Here is a 12,898-nt window from a genome sequence, read left to right on the forward strand (position 1 = left end):
CAGAGAAAAAAAAATCTTAATCTGTAACCTGTGTATAAGAGCACTTAAACAAAAGTTATGGGAAGACTTTGGTAAGAATATAGAAGATAAATATCAAAACGGTGGCAAAATGTTCTATAAGAGATTTTGAAAAAGCTTAGAAATGGAAAAAAAATACTGTAAAAGGAATCAGATGATAATGGTGATATCCATCCTAGTTGTTTGAAGTAATTACTAATAACAGGTAGTAATAATTAATAGCAATTAGCAATAATAGGTATAGAAATACAGACAATTCATTGATGTTTCTTTATACAAATGCCAGGAGTATCAGAAATGAAGGAGATGAATTAGTGCATGGGTAGCTTCATCTGTTCAAAAGATTATTGGGATCAGTAAAACCTGGTTGAATAAAGAAGATATACTGACAGGAATAAAAATAGAGGGGTATAGTGTTTTTCATCAGGATCGGAAAGGCAAATGTGGTAGAGTGGATTATTGCTTATAAGTGATGAGTTGTGTTTTCTCAGAGCGGCGGATTTGGAGAGAAAGTTCTAATAGTTTTGAGAGTATATTATTATTACATAACACCACCAGGAGTTCAAAGACTCATCGAGGGAGGGCACCTACTCTACAACTCTCCGTCTCCACCACTCCACCAACCGCAGCTATCATCTACACCAATGTTATCTACTGCCCACCACCACCACTAGTATTTATGGAGTGAGGATGTTGCTATAGGCCAGGGATAGAATTTGAAGAGCAAGAAATGTTTAGGTAGTTAAGTTTCACAAGTGCGAAACAAGTGATCATTATGGGAGATTTTAATTACAGTAGCATCATAAATTGAGAAGAGGAAACAGCACATAGTATTAAGACAGATCAGTACATAGTATTAAGGGAATGAAATTTCAGAAATTCTTGAAGGACAGATGCCTCAGATAACAAGTAGTAGAAGAAACAAGAGGCTCAAGAGTTTTGGATTTGGTCCTGGCATCATAGAACCTGACTGTAACGGAAATGTAATTCCTTCCACCAGGTGGAGATAGTGATCATGTGGTCTTGACTTGAGAGATGAAGAGATATTATTATTATCACGTGACACCTCCAAGGAATCAAAAGACTCATCGAGAGAGAGAGGGCACCTACTCTAGAACTTTCTCTCTCTCCAACACTCAATCCACCAACTACAGCGAACCACAATCATCTACACCAATGCCATCTACTGCCCACCACCACCACCAGTAGTATTTTCACAGACAATCACAAACATCCATTCTCACGGCAGGATTTGAACCCTCAGCCTTTTGGCTGGAGAGCAGATATGCTAACTACTCAGCCAACCAAACCAGTGAATATGTGTAAATATTATTATTATTATTATGGTTATCTCCATGGAGTCAGTAGACTCATCGCAGGAGACCCAAACCAGCAAAACAATATCTGTCATATCTCTTCTTGAATTCATTTACAGACAAAGAACTCACAACTAAGGCAGGCAATGAATTCCACTCATTCACCACCCTCCAGGCAAAAAACCTTGTTCTCACACCCTTGTTAACCACACTCTTCTTTAATTTCCAGGGATGACCTCTTGTTCTTTCATCGCTATCACACAGCTGAAACATTTCCCCTGCATCAATCCTATAAAAACCCTTCAAATTTAATCATATCCCCTCTTCTCCACCTATCAACCAACCTCTGCAATCCACAAGCTCTCAATCTATCAATGTAGGGAGCATTTTTTACATCAATCACCAACTTAGTCACTCTTCTCTGAACCCTCTCCACAGCCTCCTCATCTCCAAGGAATCCAGGTGACCAGATCTGAGCACAATAATCCAAATGTGGAAGTATCAACACTTTATAAAGGGGAATAATAACCTCTTTATCTCTTGATGTCAGTGTGTTCCTCAACCACCAAGTAATCCTATGTGCAATCTTGGACACCTTAGCAATGTGTCCCCTGACTTCATCTCCCTATCTACCAACACCCCTAAGTCCCTCATCAATCTCTTGGAGTACTGTTCCATCAATGTAGTACAGAGCTGGTAATATTGAGAAGAAAAGAATTTATGTGGAATTATAAGGCAGGTTGTTATAATAATCTTAATCCAAGTGTGATAATGAAAAGGGACGCTATCACCAGTGCATGAGAATTAGCAAAGAAATATTAATAGCAGCAATGGTAAGTTGTATACCTCGAGTTAAAAAGAGAACAAGATTTGATGTAAAGTGGATGAGTTCTCAAACGAGAACTGCAGATGAAAAGGAGATTATGGAAAAAGTATGAGGAGATGGGTGGAGAGCAGTTGCATGAGAAATATGACAGGCTAGGAAAGTGACTAGCATAATAAGGAAAGCAAAACTTAAATATGAGAAGAGATTATCCTGAGATCCAAAGGAATTCTTTCATTATGTGGATATTAGAAGAAGAAATTATTGTGGAAGAATGACAATGTTAGACAGAAATGGGAGTTGAGTGATTGATGCAGAAGACATAGTGGAGTTGTTTAATGATCACTTTATTAGAGTATTTCATCCTGGAAAAGAGGTTTTTATTTCTAGAGGGATGAGGAGGGTCAAGGTTTGGAAACACAGAGGAGAGTGTGTTAGAAATACTAAGTTCTCTGAATGTCAATAAGGCAATGGGACTGGATAGGATTTCATGTGTTTTTAGAGAATGTGCTAAGGAACTGACAACTCTGCTGACTTGGTTTTCAGTGACAGTCTAGCTGTGGGAAAAGTTGTCCAAGAAGTGGAATGAGGATAAGATAGGCTTATTGCCTAAGGATGGTGGTAGAATAGATTGGTCAAACTACAGGCTGGTTTGTATTTCTTCTGTAGTTAGGATTTTTTCCAAAATCCTAACTACAGAAAAACCAGGAAAGGATTTAACACAAGCAAATAATTATTGATCTATTGCTCTGACCAGCTGCCTTTATAAGATATTATAGAAAATGGTTAATTCATCTACTGAAAAGTTTCCTCCCATTGTAAACAATGTTCTATATGTTGATGACTTCACAATTTACTGTCACTCTCATAACATGAGAATAACTGAAAGACAACTTCACAAGTGATTGATTGTGTCTGTCTCTCTATGGGCTCTTAGTAATGGGTTCAGGTTTTCAGTAAAAAAAAAAAGTGTGTATGTACACTTCTATCGAATGCACTCTTCATCCAGATCCTGAATTAAGAATGGGACAAACTGTTATCCAGTAGCAACAGAAGCTAAGTTCTTGGAACTGCTCTTTAAGAGAAAACTTGCATTCCTTGCACATTTGTCAACTAAGAGAAAAGTGCAAGAAAGCACGGAATCTCTACACTCCATCCTAAATTGAGTGCAGAGATTGCTTCGTCTTTATTCTTGCACTTATTCATTCAAAACTGGATTATGGGTCTCAAGTATATAGTTCAGCAAGGTAGAATAACCTGCAATGGTTGGATCCCGTCCATCATCAGGGAATACAGATAGCTATTAGTATGTTTTGCACATTGCTCACTTAGTCTTTATGTTGAAGCAAATGAATTGGCTCCATAACTTACACAGAAACAGTTGTCTCTTAATTATGTCCTAAAAATAAAGTCTCTTCCAGAGCATTCTATGTGGACTAGTCTCTTTTCTCTGCATTGAGAAGCTCAATATCACACACATCAGACTGTCATATGTCCTTTTGGCATGTGTATGTGTGTTGCAAGCTGTTGCCATGAATGTTGACACCAAACATAACAGAATCCCTCCATGGCAGGTTTGTACTCCACCCTGCAACCTTTCACTTTGTCAAGTACAGATCTCATACTCTTATCATCTGTCTACCTGCAATTGTTTAATGCACACAGAGCATATATATAGTTGAAGTCCCTCATAATGATCACTTGCTGTGTACTTGCCAAACTAATTTTCTTAAACATTTCCTGCTCATCACCAATTATATTCCCTGGTCTATAGCAACAGTGCACTAAATATCTTGTCTTATATTTGTTTCAATAATGAGTTGGCATAATTAAAATAATTATAAAAACAGAGGAAAACTCGCATAAAAAACTTTATTAATGTCGAATTTTTACCTAAGTATCATAGGCATCATTAGTACAAGATCACAGAAAGGCAAATAAACAATAACAGACAATTCTAAAATGTGCCACTTAACTAACTAATGTAAGATAACTAAAAAGGTCAATAATTTCCTAACTTATTAAAAAAAAAAACTATATATATATATGCACACATACACTCCATGGACAAAACATTAGAGATACCTACCTAATAGCATGTCCGTCCTCTTCTAGCATGAATAATAGCCTGTACTCTCCGAAGCATTGACTACACCAGATGCTGGAGGTATTTCCAGCCATGCCTGTTGCTGCATGGTCCACAACTGAGCCTTAGACATTGGGCCCGAATTCATGGATCTGATATCCTGCTCTATAGCATCCCAGAGAGAGAGAGAGAGAGAGATTCGATCAGATTTAAATCTGGGGACCTTGGAGGCTACTGTATGTCCCAAACTCAGATGAGTGTTCCTCAAACCATGCCTGGATGGTTGCGGCCTCAGTGAGTTGGCACATTGTCCAGCTGAAGCATAATGTGTCACATGAGAAGGCTCCCCAGACCATCACAGAGCCACCACCTCCTTGAACAGAGCTGACTTGGCATGACGGGGCCATGGCCTCATGCTGTCAACACCACACCTGCACCCTCCTGTCAGTTCGGTACAACTGATTACGAGATTTGTCAGACCACTCGACTCTGGTCCACTCTCCAGAGATCCAGTTTTGATGATCCCAACACCAGGCAAGGTGCAATGCACGATGATGAGCTGTCAACAGTGGTACATGATTAGGATGTCAGCTCATGTAGCCCATGGTATGCAGGGTGTGCCATACCATTCGCTTGCTGCTGCTGCTGCTTGTACCTCTGACATTGAAACTTATGTGATTTGTACCTTCATTACCTGCAGTTGATCTGTATGAGCCTTGACAGCCTACATCAACCCAGGTCATCAGTTGCGTGTGGTTAGCCGCCACTTTCTCGCTGGCACTGGTATGTCCATTGATGGTATACTTGTGGCAGACCCCTGATATGGTTGCCCTCGAGAACCCTAGGGTTCTTACCCCTTGGCCAATAGAATAACCCATCTATCTTGTGTTGATAATATGTTCACAATCAAAGTCGCTAAGATCACTACATTTACCCATGTTCGTCGATTGCAATATACTGTTGGGAAGCTCAAATGTCTGCCTGCCTATTTACCATTTGCATTTGGTTTGGGTATGTTTCATTCTGCACGGAAGATGCTAATGTCAACTTCCCATTTCTCCTATCTAATGTTTTGTTCATTGAATGCACACACACACACTGTGTGTGTTTGTGTAAGATGATCAAAATTAAAGTATCCCTCTTTAAGGTCTTGTAGAATGCCACCCATAATCCAAATGCTGTGAAACTTTGTAGGAGTATATTTTGCATTGTGCAGAAGTGTATCTAAGAAAAAAAGTATTTCCAAGATCCATCAACAGGAAGCACTGTATGATGTACCGAATATAGATGTATTAATTTTTCTGTGTTTATAAGAAGAAGAAAAGTGACACAAGTATAAATAACACATTTTTATCATTTCTATTATGCATTCATGGGCTGTACTGTTCAATGTGCTGTCCTTCCTGGTATGCCACGTTTGCATCATTAGCACAGTGTGTAAAATGGCAGAATGCAGCTGTTTGGGACTAATGTCGTGCACTTTCTGCTTTATGCTCTCTTTCAGCACTGGCACATTATCAGAATGATCCTGATAGACAGTAACTTTGGGTGAATACAAAGGAATTTGTTGGATTGTATGCATGTTTTGCATAGCCCATACCTGACGATTGTGTTTATTCACAGCTCTGTTTAGGTGAAAGTGAGTTTCATCTTCCTACAAAATCATCCATGGCCACACAGCTCCCAACTGCACTCAAGCAAGGAGTGTTAAAGTGAATGTCAGTTGACTTTCAAAGTCCTACAGGTGCAACTGTGTTAGGGTGAATTTGAATGGGTAGAAATGTAGAATTTTCCAACAGTTGTGTAAGACATATCCATATATCTTGATATATGGATATGTCCTGCTCCACAATGGCAGTAGCAACTTCATTCACTTGTAAACTGATTAGTTTACAATCTCTGCTAGGTCTAGCTACCAACAATGCCATTTCTTCAGAATGACTCGTCATTTTTCACAGAGGTACATGGAGAGTGCAGACCTCATCAACATTTGTTCAGGCAACGAAATTCACAGAGTGCAGCAACAGCATTGCAATTGTTTAGGTAGTACAACTTCATGAGCAAAGCACATTGGGCCAAGGTTAGTGCCATCACTGTGGACGGTATTGACAACCAAAATGAAGGTTAAAATCCAATGTCCACCTTCTTTAAAACCATCCTAGTACCTGAGTTGTGTGATATGCAGATTCCATGCATTTGGTGTTTACAATGACCCTGTCAGTGAATTTTGGAACAACTTTTTTTATCTCAGATACCGCTTCCGCATGACACATAATGTGTTCCTGCAAAGTTTCACAGCATTTGGAATACTGGATGGCATGGCACTTAACAAGACCTTAAACAGGAATATTAATTTTGATCACCCTGTACATATACAAAATAAAGTTAGGAAAGATTAGCAGATTTAAAAAGTACTATCTCCCATAAAAGGGATAGACATATACCAACAAGTTATATACCGGCATAATTGTCAGCACCTGATCTATCATGTTATAAAATTAGTTTTTTAAATTTTCAAAACTAGACAAAGTTATTTTAAATTTTTAAAAATTTTCATTGTTCCTTCTGTTATCCACACAATGGGTATGCCTTCGAGTTCTGGGGAAATTATGATAACTTACACATTTTCCCTGAATTTGCATGAAGCAGTGGCCAGCAAAAGCTCAAGCAGCACCAATATTTCATTACCAGGCTCAGCTGGAATTGGTCGAAGGTAGCAGGATTCTGATAATCAGTGAAAAGAAGCCGGCCAGAGTCTTAGCTACAGTGAATGGAAAGACATCAGTCTCAGTCCTGCTGAAAACAATGGACAGAGGTCAGTATTCTCTCTCTCTCTCGCTCTCTTTTATGTCAACATTGTATCTAATATCTCCACACGAATTACTACTACTGGGACAACGACCACCACACATACAAACATACAACTAACCAACTGCATTTGCCAAGACAACGGAATAGTAATTTTTGCAATTGAAAATACCCCATTAGAGAGATATTTAGACTCAGTTGGGCATTTTCTGCCAAAAATATAACCCACATTTCAAGGGTTGCCAGACCATACAAATGTACTTTAACAATGCATCTTGCTCTGAGACATTAATTGAAAAAGGAATAAACATCAGAGCATGCCATATGAATGTCTCACAATCTCGCAAGCTTCTGCAAAAGTAACAGTGTTAAATGTTCCATCAAATACTCCACCAAATTCTTCATGGATTACTGCCAAAATAAGGTGCAGGGATGACAGGTAAAATCTGAATGCTACGAGCCTCTACCACTAGGACTGAGTTACTTACATCAAAAGTTTTAGAAGACAGCTCTAATGCACTTTGGTGACAACATAATTGGCTCCATACCTAAAATAATCAACATGGAAATAGATGTAGTACCTTACATTTCTTATATTACTGTTGCTGCTCAGTGCTTCTACTGCCACAAAGAAAGGAAGTTATGTTTGTATATACACCCAAAAATGAGAAACCGGCTAACAGTACTACCAACCCTAACAGATCAGAAAAGTAGAGGTATGAAACATTCAACTCAAAAAAACAGAGCATTCCTAACAAACAACAAAAGTCTCAAGCAAAAAACTCTGTCATATACTGAGGAGATAAAATCAAGTGGCACTAATGAAACCCAGTTTTCGGAAGAACTTATGCCAACATTGTCTAAAAGCCATCTTAGAGAAAAGGAAATAAGAAATAGACAAATAACCAACTCTGATAAAAAATAATGATGAGGAGCAAGAAACAAAAGCAGAAAAAGACAGAGATGAACCAGCACAGCTGCAACAGAGAATATTTGCCTACAAACATTCTGGAACCCACCCACCTACCCCCAACAGCCTGCAGAGGGGATGAGGAGAACTAGCTTCTTGACTCCTCAGATGATGAAGAGAAAACTGAAAATGCAGGTCTTCCTCACATTGAAGGCCCACTAACAAATGTTAGCTTCAGAGCTTTCTTGAGGAAGTTCGAGGCTCTTCACAAAAACTGCTGACAGCATACAACTACACTGCCAACATCAGTGGCCTTATTACCTACCTAGAAGAATTAAGAACCATTCTGACAGGAAAAAGAGGAAGAAAACCATCAATCTCAGGAAAAGAATATACTACCTGATTAGCAGGCTTGAGTCCCAGCAGCAGCGTAATTATCCCTAAAGTAAGTGAGAATTACTCCTCCAAACTAAATAAATCAGGATATAATGAGCACCTCAGTAAACTTTCTCTCACTAAATGCTAGAGGATGTGCCACGCCACCGTGAAATGGGCTTGTCCTTGCCCATTGGCCAGAAACAGTTATGCTGCAGGAAACTAACCTCCATTTCACTAGCAAAGCTTCAGATCTATGTACCATTTTCTTGCCATACTTCATGGATCAGAATCAGTATTGGAATCCACAAAAAAGCACCCTAAAATTACAGATCATTGATACCGTTCCTAGGTGTGCAATATATGCACTCATAACAATTCAGACAGGAAAGAAAATACATATTATTAATGTTTACATGCTACAAAGCGAACAGCTTGTAGTTCAGGTAGTAGAGTTCATCCAAAACCACCTCAGCAAAGTCAGTGACCATCACATATTCGCAGGGTATTTAACTGCACTCAGGATCATGCAATGGACAGACATGCCAAGAACATCAGCTCTTACTAGCTCAGCTTTTCCAGGATGTAATCAATGACTGTGAGCTGACTGATATCTTCAGACTCCTGCACCCACATGAAAAAGTGTTCTCCTGGAGGGGCCAAAGGTGGTCCTACCAGAGCCCTATACCAGACACTGCTCGATAGCTACCCTTCATAAGGAGAGTCACATACCATCTATCTCATGCATCAGACCATGATTCTTTCTGAGCATTTGCATTCCTAGATGCACTGGATACAAAGGAGGAGCATATTGGATATTTAATAACAGCCTACTACAAGACACAGAATATCTCAAAACCTCCAAAAACTATATCTCAACTCTCATCAGAGACATGCCTATTTCCCAACCAATTTCTGAGTAATGGGCACTCTTTAAGGTCAAAATCAGGGTATTTACTCACCAAAGGAATTTGAATAAACAGTCAGTCCTAAAAAAAAATCTGCAACAACAACAGTAATTACATCATTAGAAATCTGAATATCAATCCCTAGAAGCCACCATCTGCTCACATTTGAGCACTCTGCAAGAGGAACACTAATGAGAACATGACGCAGATACATTAACTTCACAACTGCACCCACGAAGTATTTCTTTTCACTGGAAAAATGCCAACAAGATTGATAACAACAGATAATAGAAACATCATAGAAAATCATGATGAAATCCTTTTATATATACCTTGCAGTACTACAAAAATTTATACCAAGCTAACTCAACATCCATGGATACCACTGATATAATTCTCTCTGATGTGAAAAAACTCTCACCAGCAATGTAGCATAAGACAGAACTTCCCATCATGCTACATGATTTGACGACAACTGCCTGCACCTCCTTATCAAAAGATAAATCTCCTGGCATAGACAGGCTCACCACTGAATAATACCAGTCCTTCTGGGAACAGCTTGGACCTATCTTCTACAGAGTATACATTGAAGCCAATACCAGTAGCTTCCCACTCAATATCACAACATCTGTTAATGAGCTTATCCCAAAGAAAGGAGATGCGACAAAATTAGGAAACTGACGACCATCATAAACACCGACTGCAAAATAATATCAAAAGCCATTGGCAACAAACTTAAACCCACGCTGAAACAAAATAATAGATAGGCATCAGAGCTATTCCATCTCTGGATGATCTAGCCATGAAAATTTACACCTCATAAGGGATCTCATAAGCATAGACAACAACAACAGTGAAACAATGGGTCTTGTAACACTAGACCAAACTTTTGACTGCATTGAACATCCATACCTATTCAACTGCTTGAAAGCCCTCGGCTTTGGCTCAGGCATCATTCAATCCATTAAGATGTTATATGCTAAAGCATACTTTTTGCATGAAAATAAACAACAGGTTCACCATATCTGTACCTTACAGCAGAGGTATTAAACAAGGCTGTCCACTTTCCAGTCCTCTTTACATAATTGCCATAGAGCCCTTTTTGCATAAAGTAAATATGCTGCTTAGGGCATCCCATTGTAAACTTTTTTACCAAGTCATAACCCTAACACATATGATGATGATGTTACAGTTATAATTTGCAAAGAAGAGGATTTCTATAACATACTAACAGTACCAAGCAGCCTCAGGAGCCAAACTAACTGCACATAAAACCATAGGACTGTGGTGTGGCAAATGAAAAAACTGAACCGATTCCCCAACGTCTGGTCGCTGGTCCGCAGAGGAAAACAAATACCTGGGAATTTATCTAGGAAACATGCCATCTTATGTGAATAAGAACTGGGAAACACTAATTAAATGTTTCAAGCAAGCACTGGGAAAGTGGGCAGCAATGCGAGCCTCTACCCCCCCCAATAATTGTTAACCAAATAGCTACCAGTATCCTTTGGCATATACTAAAGATTCTCGCACTACCAGTACAATTTATCCAACAAATACAGTCAACCATCTATCGACTGATATGGAACCAAACAAACTGGCTTTCCTACTCCAAGTTAAAGAGGACAAAACTTGACCTCCATTGACAACAGGATAACAATATTTCACACTCACTTTCTCCTTAATATGCTACAACAGGAAATGGCACACAACCGCACTACCAAATATATTTTCAGTTCTGCCACTAGAGGTCTCTCTTTCTCCACAACTTTAAAAATGACAAGAGCACATGTGCCAGTGAATGTAACATATTTCTACAAAGATACAAAGAATGAAGAAGTTAAGTCTCCAGCACACAATGAAGACAGCATCACTTCCTGAAATCCTCATGGAATCCATCTTCCATAACATGATGGTAAGAAACCCCATCACTCAGAAAGAGATTTTCTTTCCTGCATGGAGCTGCTGAGGCATGAGGGTCTTGGGTGACATTCTTTCTCCGAGCCTCACTTTGCGCTTTCCAAAATCACTCGCAAACTTAGAATACAGGAATCAGGCTGAGCAGATACACACTGTGAAATCTGCTTTTCAAGCTAATATGCCTGATAACATAACTGAAGAGGGGTTCAATCCTCCTGATGCAGAAGATCAGGTGCCTATCTTCTTAACAAAAATAAACAATGCATGGGAGAAACTTACACCCTGCAACATAAACAAAATCTACAGCACTAATACAACAGTCAAACCAAAGCACTTCATTGGAAAATCCTGTATCATCCCACTAAACACTATTTCACTAGGACCTACCATATAGCACAAGAGCCACCAAACCTGACTCAGATATTCCGTGGAAAATGTGGCACAGTTCACCACCCACTCCAACTATATTATGGAAATTTATCTGAAACCTAGATGCTTTAGATAACTGCCGGTTCTGTTACCAATCAGGAACAGTCCTGTATATCTACTTAGAATGTCTGTGAACACTCAGTTAATCCATTTTTCTCGGGGAACAACAGCCTCGACCTGCAGTTGCCTCCATACAGAAGAATATCTCAATCTTGTCCACGCAGAGTCAAATAAGCATTTGATCTACAACTACTTCTTCATTACTATGAAAGTAGTAATATACAGTTTCTATCTTCACACAAGACCAGACAGCACAATGGTTTCACTGAGAGGAGGCTGACTATCTCCTTGCAGCCTTCAAACAAAAAGTGAGAAGTCATATCCTACATGAGCATCATCACCACAGGCTGAACAACACCTAAGACCTTTTCCACCCAGACTGGAATCCACAGAATCAACTCCTGGCTGAGCAGGGTGACTGCATCACAGTCCACTTTCCAACATAGAAGTGACATCATCTCTCTCCCCCCCCTCCCCACTAAAGAAAGGGGAAAGAAAGATATTTTTGTGCTTAACAGCGTGAATAATGATCATCTGTTAGTTTCATGTAAATATGTATTATTGACTTATAGCAAATGTTTATTTCTTATAAGATATAGTATTATGTCATAATAACTGTTAATGGTATAAAAAGTGTAATTCATCTTATAACAACTGTTATTCCTATGTAATATACCTCAACAAACAATGAGCATGTAACCTCTCTGCTTGACTGCAGAACCAAAACTGGTAAATCCTGAATATAAGATTGTTATTTAAAAAATAAATAAATAAATAAATAAATATATATATAAAAGTTAGAAATTATTGAAATTATTGTTTAATTGCCTTTCTTGATCTTGTGCTGACAATGGATATGACACTTAGGCAAAAATTCTACATTAATGAAGTTTTTTACATGTGTTATCCTCCAATTTTATAATCCTTTTAATCTTGTCTTATAAATGGCTATCTCACACTATATAATCTCAAAGCCATTATATGTTATTTCCACTATGATTTTCCACTCTGAGAGGGCATAATTCATCTTTTATCACGAGTAATACTCCAACACCATTTTTAACTTCTGTGTTCTGATTTTTCTATCTTCGCTGACAACCTCACTGCATTCCTCAGGCTGAATCAAGCAATATTTTCCTCAGGATTTGTCACTGCATCTCAAGGTTTGGATCTTGTTTTCTAACTCTTTCATTTTTTCCCTGTGTGTGTGTGTCTATCTGTCTATCTACAGTTCACCTCTGAAAT

At 38.7% G+C, this 12,898-nt stretch overlaps 1 protein-coding gene across 3 annotated transcripts in view; it reads left to right on the forward strand.

Annotated features, from left to right (window-relative positions):
- Positions 1 to 12,898, forward strand: part of LOC150095276 (MFS-type transporter SLC18B1-like) — a 545,110-nt gene that overhangs the window by 38,926 nt on the left and 493,286 nt on the right. The gene's annotated exons all lie outside the window — the stretch shown is intronic.

Source organism: Typopeltis vanoorti, chromosome 20 (assembly GCF_054136105.1).
Source record: "Typopeltis vanoorti isolate ZY-2024b chromosome 20, IOZ_Tvanoo_1.0, whole genome shotgun sequence".
In the NCBI taxonomy this organism is placed as follows: domain Eukaryota; kingdom Metazoa; phylum Arthropoda; class Arachnida; order Uropygi; family Thelyphonidae; genus Typopeltis; species Typopeltis vanoorti.